The sequence below is a fragment of the Mytilus trossulus genome, chromosome 5 (genome assembly GCF_036588685.1).
Source record: "Mytilus trossulus isolate FHL-02 chromosome 5, PNRI_Mtr1.1.1.hap1, whole genome shotgun sequence".
NCBI lineage: Eukaryota > Metazoa > Mollusca > Bivalvia > Mytilida > Mytilidae > Mytilus > Mytilus trossulus.
Window position 1 is genome coordinate 60860701 of NC_086377.1, and position 18950 is coordinate 60879650.

At 34.6% G+C, this 18950-nt stretch overlaps 1 pseudogene; it reads right to left on the reverse strand.

The window, feature by feature from the left end:
• Window positions 1-1793: 1793 nt before the first annotated feature.
• Window positions 1794-16416, reverse strand: LOC134718146 (zinc finger protein 709-like; annotated as a pseudogene).
• Between the last annotated feature and the right edge of the window lie 2534 nt (window positions 16417-18950).

Here is an 18950-nt window from a genome sequence, read left to right on the forward strand (position 1 = left end):
GTCAGTAAAACCCTTGACAAAGTAGGTTGTAAAGAGAGTCCAAAGCTCTCTGCAAATTAAGGACCCTTCAAGTTTAAATTTCCGTGCATATCCAATTTTACCCTGGTGTTCCATTAGAAGACCAATTTTCCATCACGGTCGACCCCAATTACTGGACTTTCCTGTTGTATGTGTTTTCATAATGTAATTTGTTCTCTTCCTGAACATGCTTAAACTATTTGCCACTGGACATTCAACAGCTATACTAACAAGTAAGGAAACACCCTTTATGATAGTACACCCCTTAAGGTGGTACCTAACACTACAGGGAGATAACTCTGTAAAATCAGAAGAACGTTTTAATGACGTTGTGTTCTCAAGGGAACATAAAGCTTCTCAATGATCAAAATAAGTGTTTGTCAAACTGCTATGTAACCAGTGTAATTTTTCTGATTAAACGGTTGGTTCAATTTTTTTGATTTTTTTATATTTTTGTCAAAGGGTCAAAGTAAATACTTTGTCAAAATTTAAAGAAAATTAAACGAGCCAAATTATTTTTAGTTCAGGTGTTAGGTACCACCTTAAGGGGGTAGACCTTGGTTCAGGGAGATAACTCTTTAAATCAGTTATGCGATTTTAAAAGTCAAGTATCATCAATGTATTTTAAGCATTTACCTGAAACAGATTGGAAATAATCTATGTAACCTAGAAGCTTAGAATGTATTTATGAACATGGTTGACACAAACGTACTGATAATTTTAAGAGTTATTTCCCTTAACCTAGGTCTACCTCCTTAAAATCAAATGGTCTTACTGTGAAGAATAGGAAAAAAAGCGCGGTTCCATTGCTTGTTTTGTCTTTTACTGTGCCCATGCTTATTATATGTCATGGATATCATAGATACCCCATATCCATTCAATATCATTTTATGATAGCAAGTTTTGCCGCCGAATAATTGTGTTTATAATTATATTTGGGTATTCAGTCTTCCTCCACCAATAAATATTGGCTACTACGATATAGCCAAGAGTGACGAAAGTGGCGTTAAACACCAAAAATCAATCAGTTGTCCGATCTGAATTGTTTGAGAACCATGAGAACATTGATGGTAATGATTGCTATTAATTTGAATTTGCTATGTGAACATTTTTGTATTGGGAGTTATCTTCCCCTGTTTAAATAGTTGAATAAGTTTAAGAACGGAACAATGCAAAACTGATGGCACCCTGTCAGGCTTTATGATTAAACACATTAACTCATGATACATAATGTAACTTGTAAGGGACAACATCAAAAGTTCAATGTAGGATAAAAAACTTAATTCACATAGTTTTTTCGCTGACCCCCCTACCCCCTTCTTAACTTAATTTGGGAAAAATTGATTTACCTATATGGATATATGTAAAATCGATTTTTGATTAACAAAACTTGCAGCAATGTTGACCCCCCCCCCCCCCCCCCCCACCCCCAAACTATTTGATTTAAGTTTTTTATCCTACATCGATCTTTTGATGTCGTCCCTAAAGTATCAGGATTAAACACATCAACACAACTTAAGGTACCCTGTGAAGTATCATGATTAAACACATCCTCCAAACATAAGGTACCTTGTCAAGTATCACGATTAAACACATGTTGTTAAGTATCATGATAAAACACATCAACTTCTTAAAATCAAAAGATAGTAGCGAGAAAAATATTTTATTGATTTTTTCCTCATTTTTGTTGAGCCTGAGATTACTAGTTATAGCAAAAGTAGGCAAAATCTGATGTTCAGTAGTTGTCGTTTCCTGTTTGAATGGTTTAAGTCTTGATATTTCAGGGTCCTTAATATAGCTTATTGTTCGATGTGAGCCAAGGCTCTGTGTTGAAGACTGTTTTCAAGACCGTACTTTGACCTATAACTTATACTTTACTTTAACAAATTGTGTCTTGGATGGAAGGTATATATCTCATTGGCACTCATACAACATCTTTTTATATCTATGGTATGCCATCATGACCATGTAAACTGTACATCTCATATCTTACATGTTCATATATATATATACGGGAGTTAAGATGGATTTGAATACATATTATAGATCATATGCATGACCCAGCTAGCTTGGACTTAATATGTTAATTCAAATAATTAATATGCAGCAGGTAAATTATACATTTATACAAATTTAGCCTTTACCACATACAAATAATACACCACAGACTCAGTAATGCGGTTTACCGCCTTGTATGTGTTCTCATGTGTTTTTGTAAACTACCAAGCGTAGTAACCCGTTTACCACAAACATCACACCCATGAGGTTTATCGCCTGTATGTGTTCTCATATGAATTTTCAAATTACAATGCTCACTAAACCTTTTACCACATACATTACATTCATGAGGTTTGTCACCGGTATGTGTTCTCGTGTGTCTTCTTAAATGACCAAGCTGACTAAAATCTTTACCACATACATCACAGTTATAAGGTTTATCACCTGTATGTGTTCTCATGTGCTTCTTTAAATTACTATACTGACTGAACCCTTTACAACATAAATCACATATATAAGGTTTATCACCTGTGTGTGTTCTCATGTGATCCCGTAAATTACTTATACGACTAAACCCCTTACCACATACATCACAGTCATAAGGTTTATCACCTGTATGTGTCCTCATGTGAATCTGTAAACTATCAAGGCGACTAAATCCTTTACTACATACATCACATATATAAGGTTTATCACCTGTATGTGTTCTCATGTGATCCCGTAAATTACTTATACTACTAAACCCCTTACCACATTCACCACAGTCATAAGGTTTATCACCTGTATGTGTCCTCATGTGAATCTGTAAACTACCAAGGCGACTAAATCCTTTACTACATACATCACAGTGATGAGGTTTATCTCCAGTATGTATTCTCATATGTCTCTTTAAGGTACTACCTTGAGTAAATTCTCTAGCACAGACATCACATTTATGAGGTTTATCACCTGTATGTATTCTCATGTGTGCCTTTAAGTTACAACTGAGAGAAAAACGTTTATCACAAGCATCACATTTATGAGGTTTTTCACCAGTACATGTATCATTTGTATGTGTTCTCATATGTCTCTTTAAGTCACCACTCTGACTAAATATTCTAGCACAAACGTCACATTTATGAAATGTTTTACCAGCCTGTGTGTTGATGTGTCCCTGTATACAGCTATGCATAGTACCATTGATTGTGACAAAATCCTCTCCTCCCTCACTTATAGTACCATTGATTGCAACTAAATCCTCTCCTCCCTCACTTATAGTACCATTGACTGCAACTAAATCCTCTCCTCCCTCACTTATAGTACAATTGATTGCGACTAAATCCTTTCCTCCCTTACGTATAGTACCATTGATTGTGACTAAATCTTCTCCTCCCTCTGACATCTTATTGTGTCCCTGTAGAGTACCATTGATTGTGACTAAATCCTCTCCTCCCTCTAACATCTTATCAATCATGTTAATAAGGTTTATCTCCAGTATGTGAGTTCTTACACAACTCTATAAGGGAAAAAAAGACATATTAATATGATAAACCTTTTGATAATTTGACTTTCATGTGTCAGGCTTACAAAAAATCTGCAAACCCGCATCATACTTACCCTAATGAGACCCACTTTAAATATGCATCTGTATGTTTGGGTAATTCTTACAAACCTATATACAATGATATACATGATATTATATACGACATGTTAAACAAATTTATATGATGTACTGTCTCATTGATGTATAACTCAAATCTTATTTGTTCATATTGAGGCCATGATAAATAATAGGTTTGTTTGCCCAAACGCTATCTACCCAGAAAAAAGCTGCCTACTCAAATTCTTTTATTGTCCTGATTTGAAGAAGGTTTTTTTTAATCAAATAGGCATGAAGACTAATAAACATCTGATACTTCAATTTCTTTTTTTGAATCAAAAAAAAGAAAATGCCTACCTACCTACCCACTGTCTCAACCTTTTGGTAGGGTTTGGGCAAACCAAAATATTTTTAAGTGTGGCCTAAAGTAAAACCATGTTGGAAAATGTCAACATAATTTACAAGCTCTGAATTTATAGTGTTAAAGGCTGTACTTTGACCTATTATTGTTGGTGACATCCCATTAGTCCGACAACCATTATTCCGACAGCCCATTACTCCGACAGCCCACTATTCCGACAGCCCATTACTCCGACAGCCCATTATTCCGACAACCCATTACTCCGACAGCCCATTATTCCGACAATGCGTTTTTCTTAAGTGTATTGGTAAATTTTCTTTAAAAAGACCAACTCCGTTCTTTATGATATGTGTGGTTGTCCGTCTTGATTACAATTACTTTTTCCATGCGGGATATTTGTCTCAGTATATTGGAGTTAATACACATGCTAATGGCAACTGCTCAGTCTTTACCCACGTCCCATATTCGTTTTAAGTGTAAAGGTACTTTATCTATCTTAATATTTCGTTGTTTGTGTGTCCACTATCAGTCTGTGCTGTTCTAGTTCGCTATTTTTTCGCATGTGTGTCTCGATCTACCTTCTTTATAAAAAAGAAGATGTGGTATGATTGCAAATAACACAACCATCCACAAGAGACCAACATGATACAGACATTAACAACTATAGGTCACCGTACGGCCTTCAACAATGAGCAAAGCCCATACCGCATAGTCCACTATAAAAGGCCCCGATATGACAATGTAAGACAATTCAAACGAGAAAACTAAAGGCCTTATTTGTATAAAAAATGAACGAAAAACAAATATGTAACACATAAACAAACGACAACCACTGAATAACAGGCTCCTGACTTGGGACAGGCAGATACATAAATAATGTGGCGGGGTTAAACATGATAGCGGGATCCCAACCTTCCCCTAACCTGGGACAGTGGTATAACAGTTCAACATGAGAACGAACTATAAAAATCAGTTGAAAAAGGCTTAACTCATCAGATGGACAATAAAACAAGTGAATGTGGCTGGGAACATGTACATCCCGACAACAAAAAGACACTAGGAACATATCTGAGAGTATTCTGAGTTATCTGAAAGCACTGTAGTTCATAGCTACTAACATCTAATAAAAAAATCATGCATCTAAGACTTTTAAACTAGATCTTCGGCTCCCCCTTTTCGCGTATCAGGGGAGTGATGTTTTCCCCACTATTAACTACATATAAAATAAATATATTGGAGTTTGATGACACTACCCGCCGTTTTTGTTCGCAACGCTTTCTCTCCTTGTATCACTCATCTGAGTTTTATTTAAATTAATTTTGTTGCAGAAGTATACAGTCAACGCATTTTAATGCTCAAATAGAATGAGTGCAGTATGAAAGTCAATAACAAAATAGTAAAAAATCTAAGACAATGTGTGACATTCTTGTCCTGCTTGTGTCTTTGTCATATTGTCTAATTTTAAAAACTTAGTACATTATGTGTTTTGTTGGAAACTTGACATTTGTTTTTCATTTAAAGCATTTTTCAAGAAGAAGAAAAACATTTAGATATTATTGATTTTAAGAAAGGTAGGTCATATGTTAATTCACAATCGGTGCTCTTCCATTACATTAAGAATTGGAAATGCTCGATACTAAAAAAATCGTTTTGTACAGCTGATAAAGTTGAGGATGGGAGTTATTTTTCAATCGAATGCTCACTTCATAATAATTTGAGGGTGGAACTCTTTCACCATATTTCTAGCACATGTAAGAACTTTAAAAAGTAAGATAAATAAGATAAATTTTGTTAACACAAGAAAACTTTACTATTATGGGGAAAAATGATGATTACATTCAATTTGTTAGTTCTTTTGAATTATGGATTACATGTCTTGATATTGACTGTTATTTGATATCCATGTGTTAGTTTGGTTTTTTTTTCTATTTTGTCTTGGCTCCAATTGTGACCGAGGCTTATAGGGCTATAAAGATAATTATATCATATTAGTATTGTAATGTTTTAATGTCATGAATGTTGACCCAATCATTAGACCGCCGCTTCGAAAAAGTGGGGGTAGACTGTTTTACCTCTGTCTGTCGTATCGTCTGTCCGTCCATCCGTCAGTTCGTCCGTCCGTCCCATAAATATTTTCGTTCCATCTTTTTTCATGTACTACATTACAAGGATTTCTGAAAGGTTAATTGAAGTCGGCTGTGGCGTGTGATACTTTTTCAAATTCATTACTCATTACATGTGACAGCCAAGTTGAAAACTGTCGTCACATTTTTCTCAGGAACTACAAGAAATTATTTCTGAAATTTGATTTCAATATTTATATAAGTCAGTTATACTGTGTGATGCTTTTTCAGATTCACAACTCAAACACTACCTGTCTACCGAAATGTTTGGGCGGGGTTGTCATCTGTAGCTCGTACCACCAATGGTTGTTCTTGATTTATACATGTATGCTCTTTAAGATCCTTTAATTTGGAAAATGACATATTCTTTTCTGTTTTATTCTATATATATATATATACAGATTTCGAATTGAGTATATATAGAAAGTATTCGAACTACCTTAGCCTCATGTTATATATACGGGATTATTTCTTAAAATATGTTATTACATATCTAAACGTAATAATACAGACAGACACATTTTATTTTCCCCTGATACCATCAGTGTCGGACTTATGGGTTGTCGGAGTTTTGGGCTGTCGGAGCAATGGGTTGTCGGACTATTGGGTTGTCGGACTAATGGGTTGTCGGACCAATGGGCTGTCGGACTAATGGGCTGTCGGAATAATGGCGTGTAACCATTATTGTTTACTTTTTATGCATTGTTATTTGGATTGAGAGTGGTCTCATTGGCATCCATGTGACATAATCTTTAAAATCTAAACTTAAGTAAACAGTTGACTCAATTTGTGAAAGATATGTCTCGCCGGTCTGTATAAATAAAATCAGGAAAGACAATCTTATTAACTGTTAACAGCAACATTGCTAATTATGAATCAATGTAAAGTTGCTTAACCATGAACTAGGGATAGGACCTCAAGATAGTTGTCAATCTGATATGCTTGGATAGATATAACCATGAACTAGGGACAGGACATCAAGATAGTTGTCAATCTGATATGCTTGGATAGATATAACTATGAACTAGGGATAGGACCTCAAGAAAGTTGTCAATCTGATATGCTTGGATAGATATAACTATGAACTAGGGATAGGACCTCAAGATTGTTGCCAATCTGATATGCTTGGATAGATATAACTATGAACTAGGGATAGGACATCAAGATAGTTGTCAATCTGATATGCTTGGATAGATATAACTATGAACTAGGGATAGGACCTCAAGATAGTTGTCAATCTGATATGCTTGGATAGATATAACTATGAACTAGGGATAGGACCTCAAGATTGTTGTCAATCTGATATGCTTGCATAGATATATCCATGAACTTGGGATAGGAACTCAAGATAGTTGTCAATCTGATATGCTTGGATAGATATAACTATTAACTAGGGATAGGACCTCAAGATAGTTGTCAATCTGATATGCTTGGATAGATATAACCATGAACTAGTGATAGGACCTCAAGATAGTTGCCAATCTGATATGCTTGGATAGATATAACCATGAACTAGGGATAGGACCTCAAGATAGTTTTCAATCTGATATGATTGGATAGATGTTGAACTTTCAAATGACTTTGGAGAAAACACCACAATAAATTAAGTTACTACAATTGTACTAGACCATGATTGACCTTGGTTGCAATAACAGTGTAGGAGTCATGTGGAGTACCTACAATCCCATAATGGGGCGGACAAACGGACAGACAGTGGTAACATATATAGTATTATAAAATTGAGAATGGAAATGGGGAATGTGTCAAAGAGACAACAACCCGACCAAATTAAAAAACAACAGCAGAAGGTCACCAACAGGTCTTCAATGTAGCGAGAAATTCCCGCACCTTGAGAATATATATAAATATAAATGTAAAGTCTCTGAATGATTGTATAATAAAAACTATTACACAAATTCCCATACGTTTCGGCCATTACCATGATTACGGTCTTCTTCATTGGAATAAATTACATATATAAATTTAAAACTTTAGAACCTGAAGGACTCAACACAATGTATGAACGATAATAAATATAGTTATATTAAACTAGAGGCTCTAAAGAGCCTGTGTCACTCACCTTGGTATACATGTATGTGAATTAAACAAAGGAAGCAGACAGTTCATGACAAAATTGTGTTTAGGTGATTGTGATGTGTTTGTACATCTTACTTTACTAAACATACTTGCTGCTTACAATTATCTCTATCTATAATGAACTTGTCCGTGTAGTTTCAGTTGAAAATGTAGGTAAAAATTCACAAATTTTATGAAAATTGTTAAAAATTGATTATAAAGGACAATAATTTCTTAGGGGGTCAATTGACCATTTTGGTCATTTGACTTATTTTTGAGTCTTAAATTGCTGTATATTATTGCTGTTTACAGTTTATCTCCATCTATAATAATATTCAAGACAATAAACCAAAACAGCAAAATTTCCTTAAAATTACCAATTCAGGGGCAGCAACCCAACAACGGGTTGTCTGATTCATCTCAAAATTTCGGGCAGATAGATCTTGACCTGATAAACAATTTTACCCATGTCAGATTTGCTCTAAATGCTTTGGTTTTTGAGTTATAAGCCAAAAATCTGCATTTGACCCCTATGTTCTATTTTTAGCAATGGCAACCATGTCTGTTGATAGATCAAACTTTAGATACAATTTACAAACTAGATAACCTAAGGAACATTCAGTTAAAGTTTGGAAGTATTTGGCCCAGTAGTTTCAGAGAAGAAGATTTTTGTAAAAGATTACTAAGATTTACGAAAAATGGTTAAAAATTGACTATAATGGGCAATAACTCCTAAAGGGGTCAACTGACCATTTCTGTCATGTTGACTTATTTGTAAATTTTACTTTGCTGAACAATATTGCTGTTTACAGTTTATCTCTATCTATAATAATATTCAAGATAATAACCAAAAACAGCAAAATTTCCTTAAAATTACCAATTCAGGGGCAGCAACCCAACAACAGGTTGTCTGATTTATCTGAAAATTTCAGGGCAGTGAGATCTTGACCTGATAAACAATATTACCCCCATGTCAGATTTGCTCTAAATGCTTTGTTTTTTTAGTTATAAGCCAAAAACTGCATTTGACCCCTATGCTCTATTTTTAGCAATGGCGACCATGTTTGTTGAAAGATCAAAACTTCGGATACAATTTACAAACTAGATACCCTAAGGAACATTCAGTTAAAGTTTGGAAGTATTTGGCACAGTAGTTTCAGAGGAGAAGATTTTTGTAAAAGATAACTAAGATTTAAGAAAAATGGTTAAAAATTGACTATAAAGGGCAATAACTCCTAAAGGGGTCAACTGACCATTTCCTTCATGTCGACTTATTTGTAAATCTTACTTTGCTGAACATTATTGCTGTTTACAGTTTATCTCTATCTATAATAATATTCAAGATAATAACCAAAAACAGCAAAATTTCCTTAAAATTACCAATTCAGGGGCAGCAACCCAACAACGGGTTGTCAGATTCATCTGAAAATTTCAGGGCAGATAGATCTTGACCTGATCAACAATATTACCCCCATGTCAGATTTGCTCCAATTGCTTTGTTTTTTTTTAGTTATAAGCCAAAAACTGCATTTGACCCCTATGTTCTATTTTTAGCAATGGCGACCATGTTTGTTGATAGATCAAAACTTCGGATACAATTTATAAACTAGATACCCTAAGGAACATTCAGTTAAAGTTTGGAAGTATTTGGCCCAGTAGTTTCAGAGGAGAAGATTCTTGAAGTAGTTTACGACGACAGACGACGACGGACGCCAAGTGATGGCATTTAAGCTCACTTGGCCCTTAGGGCCAGGTGAGCTAAAAAGGCCACTGAAAATTAACCTAAAGACCAATGCCTTTCCATTTCTGTATGCAAATAGATAATTTGTTCATAAAACATGATATTAGTGACAATTTTTATTTCCTCAAATGATGTAACACAGACTCCAAAACTTCTTTTTCATACAGGTTTTCAGAAATTCTATGGACAATTTGAGATATGTTCATTATCTCCGAAACGATTAAATACTTCCAGTATTATGTTTAATTTTTAACCTTACTCAAGAAATTTCATTTTTAAATTCACGAATGCAACCATGTACACAATTTCTGTTTTCTTTAAGTTTTCAAACTTATTTTTCTAAAAAAATCCATACCCCCCTCCCAAAAATCAAATGGTTGCTGCCTTTTCTGGGGGGGGGGGGGCTATGTTTTTTTTTGGGAAAAAAAAGTTTGTTTCCCGGTTTTGGTGAAAAAAATAATTTGTTTTGGACCCTGAGAAAAAACTAGAGGCTCCAAAGAGCCTGTGTCGCTCACCTTGGTCTATGTGAATATTTAACAATGGAGACTGATGGATTTATGACAAAATTGTGTTTTGGTGATCGGGATGTGTTTGCAGATCTTTCTTTTCTAAACATTCTTGCTGCTTACAATTATCTCTATCTATAATGAACTTGGTCCAATACATTTGTAGCTTCAGAGGAAATGTAAGTGAAAATTTACAAATTTTAGGAATTTTTTTAAAAAAATTGACTGAAAAGGGCTATAACTCCTTGGAGGGTCAATTGACCATTTTGGTCAAGTTGACTTGTTTGTAGATCTTACTTTGCTGAACATTTTTGCTGTTTACAGTTTATCTCTATCTATAATAATATTCAAGATAATAACCAAAAACAGCAAAATTTCAGGGCAGATAGATTTTGACCAGATAAACATTTTAACAACTGTCAAATTTGCTCTAAATGCTTTGGTTTTTGAGTTATAAGCCAAAAACTGTTTTACCCCATATGCTCTATTTTTAGCAATGGCGACCATGTTTGTTGAAAGATCAAAACTTCGGATACAATTTACAAACTAGATACCCTAAGGAACATTCAGTATTTTTAGCCATGGCGGCCTTCTTGGTTGGTTTGGCGGGTCACGCCACACATTTTTTAAGCTACATACCTCAAAGATGATTGTGGCCAAGTTTGGATTAATTTGGCCCCGCAGTTTCAGAGGAGAAGATTTTTGTAAAAGATCACTAAAATTTACAAAAATGGTTAAAAATTGACTTTAAAGGGCAATAACTCCTAAAGGGGTCAACTGACCATTTTGGTCATGTTGACTTCTTTGTAAATCTTACTTTGCTGAACATTATTGCTGTTTACAGTTTATCTCTATCTATAATAATATTCAAGATAATAACCAAAAACAGCAAAATTTCCTTAAAATTACGAATTCAGGGGCAGCAACCCAACAACAGGTTGTCCCATTCATCTGAAAATTTCAGGGCAGATAGATCTTAACCTGATTAACAATTTTACCCCATGTCAGATTTGCTCTAAATGCTTTGGTTTTTGAGTTATAAGCCAAAAACTGCATTTTACCCCTATGTTCTATTTTTAGCCATGGCAGCCATCTTGGTTGGTTTGGCGGGTCACGCCACACATTTTTTAAACTAGATACCCCAATGATGATTATGGCCAAGTTTGATTTAATTTGGCCCAGTAGTTTCAGAGGAGAAGATTTTTGTAAAAGTTAACGACGACGGACGACGACGACAACGGACGACAGACGACGGACGCCAAGTGATGAGAAAAGCTCACTTGGCCCTTCGGTCCAGGTGAGCTAAAAATTGTTTGTTTCACCCTCAGCTGCCACTATCATGACTATATGTAATGCTAAAATTGAAAGAAAAAAATTGTTTTCGGTTTGTCGCCAAAAAAAATAGATTGTTCTTTGCCGAAGGCGAAAAAAAAAGTTTGCACAGATAAAAAAAAACCATAGGCCCCCCCCCCCCCCCCCAGAAAATCAAATGGTTGCTGCCTTACTAGTCCCATGGTACATTGCTGTTTTTCATGTAACAATAACCATGATAACGCAATGTAACTGTAGCCTCAATAAATATTGTTACATTCATAACTAAACAGGTCCTTACCCAACCATGCATTCCGGCATTTAGTCTCCAATATAACAATAATATGTAACCGTAGCCAGTGCCTTTCCTCATTGACGAAGTCCAAGTGGTTGCCTTTAATTTCTAACAGGATGAATCTAGATACTTTATTTAACTTCGGAGCATAGTTGTCTCATAAAATGTTTAATTACCAATCACGTATACAGAAATAACCTAGTCATAATAATTATGACGTCTTGGAAAGCTAATTTAAATTTTTGCTTTGTTATTTATCATGTTTATATCGTCTTACATGACAAAATTCAGTCTGGACAAGCAGATAAAAGCTTCTTCATATTTTTCACGTTGTAAACAGTGTCAAATCTACCCATTTATAGCTCACTCTAGTTTGTAAAGAATAAAATAAACCAGTGTCTTCTTATCATAAACTTACTTTGTTTTGAAGGGAGAATTTAAGTCGAGGGAAAGACACCAACAATGTATTCTTCAATATGTATTTCCTCCCAATAATGGAACACCTCCTCAACGGATACGAATCGCCGTTTTATATATTATCAGTGCACTGCTACATAGTTATAATAAACATAAAACATTGCGTCTTCGATATACTTTTCCCAGATAGAAATAAAGACAAATTCTTCAAAATGTGATCAAAATAAAATCAGTTTAATAGCTAAGCCGGACGCACAGTTGTAAAGTCTGTAAAAGGGACAATAAATCAAAACCAAAGAGCAGAATGCTCTGAGGGATACGATTGCCATAGTTTTCATTGCCACATGTATAGCAGTTGAAGTTTATATACTTAATCTAGATTAGACCGTTGATTTTCCTGTTTGAATGGTTTTACATTTTGAGGTCCTTGATTAGCTTGCTGTTCGATGTGAGCCAATGTTCTGTGTCGAAGACCGTACTTTTACCTTTAATTTATGGTTTACTTTCACGAATTGTGTCTTAGATGGAGAGTTGTCTCATTGGCATTCGTATTACATCTTTTTATATCTATGGTCTACCACCAAATACATGACCATGTAAACTGTACATCTCATATCTTACATGTACATCTCATATCTTACAACAAGTACATCTCATATCTTACATGTACACCTACGGGAGTTAAGATGCATGACCAAGCTTGGGCTGGAAATGTCAAATCAACAAATTAATATGCAACAGGCAAATAATATATATTTATATACATTTTCACATTTCTGTAAATTACAAACTTGGCCATGTTGGTTGAACGCTTTATCGTGATTTAACTGGTTTTGCTGTGAACATGACAATCACGCAGCTTATAATCTGCACAATGTATGTGTTCTCATTGTGAACCATTCTCATGTGTCTCTGTAAACTAACAAGTCGACTAAACGCTAAACCACATACACCCTAGTCACGAGGTTTATCGCCTGTTTGTATTCTCATGTGAATCTGTAAACTGTAAATTACTATGTATGTATTCTCATGTGAATCTGTAAACTGTGAACTACTATGTATGTATTCTCATATGAATCTGTAAACTGTAAATTTATACTATGTATGTATTCTCATGTGAATCTGTAAACTGTGAATTACTATGCATGTATTCTCATGTGAATCTGTAAACTGTAAATTACTATGCATGTATTTAATGTAATTCTTTATTTATTTAAAGAGGATTGCCAACAGCCAGAGGCTACGCGTGGATCTCCTCAACATAGATATATACAGATTCACAATTATCAAAGTTTTGAATACAAGCATGTTAAACACAAGACAAGACAATATGTACAAGACAAGTCAAACAAATACTACACACCCATCCAATCACTCGCTCATTCTTACTCACATGCACACGAATTAACAAACATGTATGATTCAGTAATATAAAATAGTGATTATGGACAGACAATTTTGAGCACAATCAGGTCAAAAAAGTTTTTAAGCTATCGAGAAAATCTGTTCGAAGATTTAATAAATCGAAACACACACTCAAACAACTCTAAATTAGTATCATCAGACAAATCATCACTACCTTCTATTAATATTTTGCTCAGATAGTTGGGACATAGATATGCATGTATTCTAATGTGAATCTGTAATCTGTAAATTACTATGCATGTATTCTCATGTGAATCTGTAAACTGTAAATTACTATGTATGTATTCTCATGTGAATCTGTAAACTGTAAATTACTATGTATGTATTCTCGTGTGAATCTGTAAACTGTAAATTACTATATATGTATTCTCATGTGAATCTGTAAACTGTAAATTACTATGTATGTATTCTCATGTGAATCTGTAAACTGTAAATTACTATGTATGTATTCTCGTGTGAATCTGTAAACTGTAAATTACTATGTATGTATTCTCGTGTGAATCTGTAAACTGTAAATTACTATATATGTATTCTCATGTGAATCTGTAAACTGTAAATTACTATGTATGTATTCTCATGTGAATCTGTAAACTGTAAATTACTATGTATGTATTCTCGTGTGAATCTGTAAACTGTAAATTACTATATATGTATTCTCATGTGAATCTGTAAACTGTAAATTACTATGTATGTATTCTCATGTGAATCTGTAAACTGTAAATTACTATGTATGTATTCTCATGTGAACCTGTAAACTGTAAATAACTACATGTATGTTTGTATTCTCATGTGAATCTTCACACTACTACGTTTACCACATACACCACAGCTATGAGGTTTATCTCCTGTATGTGTTTCTCGTGTGTCTTCTTAAATGACTCAGCAAACTAAAAATTTTACCACATACATCACACTTATGAGGTTTGTAACCTGTATTTGTTTTCATGTGAGTCTGTAAACTACTATGCTGACTAAACCCTTTACCACATTCATCGCATATATAAGGTTTATCACCTGTGTGTGTTCTCATGTGATCTTGTAAATTACTTCTACGACTAAACCCTTTACCACATTCACCACAGTCATACGGTTAATCGCCTGTGTGTGTTCTCATGTGAGTCTGTAAATTACTATGCTGACTAAAACCTTTACAACATACATCACATGTATAAGGTTTATCACCTGTATGTGTTCTCATGTGATCCCGTAAACTCCTACTTTTACTAAACCCCTTATCAAATTCACCACAGTCATAAGGTTTATCCCCTGTATGTGTTCTCATGTGAGTCTTTAAACTACCTTGCTCACTAAACTTTTTACCACATACATCACAGTCATAAGGCTTGTCCCCTGTATGTGTTCTCATGTGAGTCTTTAAACTACCTTGCTCACTAAACTTTTTACCACATACATCACAGTCATATGGTTTATCACCTGTATGTGTTCTCATGTGAGTCTGTAAATTACTATGCTGACTAAAACCTTTACAACATACATCACATCTATAAGGTTTATCACCTGTATGTGTTCTCATGTGATCCCGTAAACTCCTACTTTTACTAAACCCCTTATCACATTCACCACAGTCATAAGGTTTATCCCCTGTATGTGTTCTCATGTGAGTCTTTAAACTACCTTGCTCACTAAACTTTTTACCACATACATCACAGTCATACGGTTTATCGCCTGTGTGTGTTCTCGTGTGAGTCTGTAAATTACTATGATGACTAAAACCTTTACTACATACATCACATGTATAAGGTTTATCATCTGTATGTGTTCTCATGTGATCCCGTAAACTCCTACTTTTACTAAACCCATTATCACATTCACCACAGTCATAAGGTTTATCCCCTGTATGTGTTCTCATGTGAGTCTTTAAACTACCTTGCTCACTAAACTTTTTACCACATACATCACAGTCATAAGGTTTATCCCCTGTATGTGTTCTCATGTGAGTCTTTAAACTACCTTGCTCACTAAACTTTTTACCACATACATCACAGTCATAAGGTTTATCCCCTGTATGTGTTCTCATGTGAGTCTTTAAACTACCTTGCTCACTAAACTTTTTACCACATACATCACAGTCATACGGTTTATCACCTGTATGTGTTCTCATGTGTCTCTGTAAACTACCTTTCTCACTAAACCCTTTACCACATACACCAAAGTCATAAGGCTTGTCCCCTGTATGTGTTCTGATATGAGTCCTTAAATTCCCACGCCAACTAAACGCTTTATCACATAAATCACAGTTATAAGGTTTATTCTGTGTATGTGTTCTCATGTGCAGCCGTAAACTTCCTAGCTGACTAAAGCGTTTATCACAAACATCACAGTTATAAGGTTTATCACCTGTATGAATTCTCATGTGAGTCTGTAAACTCCAACGCCGACTAAACCGTTGACCACATACATCACACTCATGGGGTTTAACGCCTGTATGTTTTCCCATGTGACTCTGTAAATTACTCAGAAAACTAAAACCTTTACCACATACAGCACAGCCATGAGGTTTATTTCTAGCATGTGTACTCATATGTGCCTTTAAGGCAGCAACCATTTGATTTTCTGGGGGGCTATGGTTTTTTTTGGAAAAAATAGTTTGTTTCCAGGTTTGGTGAAAAAAATAATTTGTTTTGGACCCTGAGAAAAAAAAAATGGTTTGTTTCACCCTCAGCTGCCACTATATGAAAGGCTAAAATTGAGAGAAAAAAATTGTTTTCAGTTTGTCGCTTAAAAAATATATTGTTCTTCGCCGAAGGCGAAAAAAAAGTTTGCCCAGAAAAAAAAACATAGCCCCCCCCCCCCCCCCCCCCAACCCCCCGAAAATCAAATTTTTGCTGCCCAAGTTACAATGTACTACCTTGAGAAAATTCGCTAGCACAGAGATCACATTTATGAGGTTTCCACCCGTATGTATTCTCATGTGTGCCTTTAAGTCATCAATATAAGAAAATTTTCTTAAACAAACATCACACTCATGAGGTTTTTCACCAGTACATGTATGTGTTTTCATGTGTCTCTTTAAGTGACTACCTTGAGAACATTCTCTAGCACAAACATCACATTTATAATGTGTTTTATCAGCCTGTGTGTTTATGTGTCTCTGTTGAGTACCGTTGAGTGTGATTTAATCATCTCCTCCCTCTAACATCTTATTGATAACGTTTATCTCCAGCCTGTGTGTTTATGTGTCTCTGTTGAGTACCGTTGAGTGTGACTTAATCATCTCCTCCCTCTAACATCTTATTGATAATGTTTATCTCCAGTATGTGTGTTTATGTGTCTCTCATTATTTCATGTGAAATTAGTTCCACTGGAACTTTTTTCACAGGAACAAATTTTGGCTCACACATACACCACATATAGGTGACCTACTGCTTATAGTATTTGAGAGACGTACCTTGTACATAAATTTGGCGGTTAGTTTTCTCTTCTGAATTGTTTTCTATGTCATTTCGAGGCCTTTTATAGCTGATTATGCGGTATGAATTTTGCTCATTGTTGAAGGCTGTACAGTGATCTGTGATAGTTTTTGTATTTATTTGTCATTAAGTCTCTTGTGGAGATTAGTCGCATTTGCAATCCTACCACATCTTCTTCTCTTTTTTTTTTATCTCACAATCATTCATGACATAACATTTTCATATTACAATAAATATTTTAATAGTTTAATACCCGGATGTACTCTCATATATTTATGACATTGTCATATCACAATCAATATTTCAACATAGTTTAATACCCGGATGAACTCTCAAAGAAGTGGCAATACCTTTTTATGTTAACCTGTTTTGGCCCTTTTCAATGTGTTGTTAACTGTTATCTGAGATAAATGAAAGCTGTGAACTGTCAGTTTTAACCCACTTTGTTAACTGTTATCAACATTTTTGCATTTTTGTTAACTGTTTTTGCCAAAATCGAGGTGCTGTTAACATATTAACGAACCCCTATTGCCCCTCCTCCTCAAACATTCATGACATTGTTATATCACAATTAATGTTTTAAAATAGATAAATTCACAGATGAACTTGCATAAAAAAAGATCCTTGAACAAAAAATAACATTCATTTGGTAAGGGAGCTACCATTTGATTTTTATGGGGGGGGGGGGGGGGCTAGGATGAAATTTGAAAAAAAAAAAGGCAGGACAGGATTTTGAGTAAAAAAAAAAGGCAGGATGAATACCTTGGCAAAAAAAAAAAAGACAGGATGACAATTGTTGTAAAAAAGTCAGGATAAGCTAAGAAAAAAAAGGCAGGACCGAATAGACTGAAAAATAAAAAGGCAGGACAGAGATTACAAATAAAAAAAAAGGCAGGACACAATTTTTCATCCTAGCCCCCCCATAAAAATCAAATGGTAGCTCCCTAAACAATATGTCATGTATGTCATTACAATTCAACTTTAACAGTCAAGGGTCTAACTTAAATAAGTAATTATTAGAGAAAAATAACAAACATGTCGTTATTGTCGGTTAAATATCAAAATACTGTAATAACATATGTTTGTTAGGCAGCAACCATTTGATTTTCTGGGGGGCTATGGTTTTTTGTTGGAAAAAAAAGTTTGTTTCCAGGTTTGGGTGAAAAAAATTATTTGTTTTGGACCATGAGAAAAAAAAATTGTTTGTTACACCCTCAGCTGCCACTATATGTAATGCTAAAATTGAAAGAAAAAAAATGTTTTCGTTTTGTCGGTAAAAAATAGATTATCGCCGAAGGCGAAAAAAAAAAGTTTGCACAGAAAAAAAAACATAGCCCCCCCCCCCCCCCCCAGAAAATCAAATGGTTGCTGCCTTACATGTTTCATAGGGACAATACACAAACTTTATTTTGTTAAATTTTTCACAAGGTCTATTGATATTGTAATTTTCTTTATGTCATGTATGTATACTCAACTTGGCAAAGATATAGCAGTTCATAGTTTACCAATCATGCATAGTACACAGGTCTATGTTATTACAAAAAATATATTCCTGCAATAACCAAAGGGTGTTATTACAGCTTCTCTACATCTCTTTTAAGCCTTTGCTCAGACATATATATCACAATGTATTTCAATTCATTGTAAGAAATGATGCTCAGAACTTGTA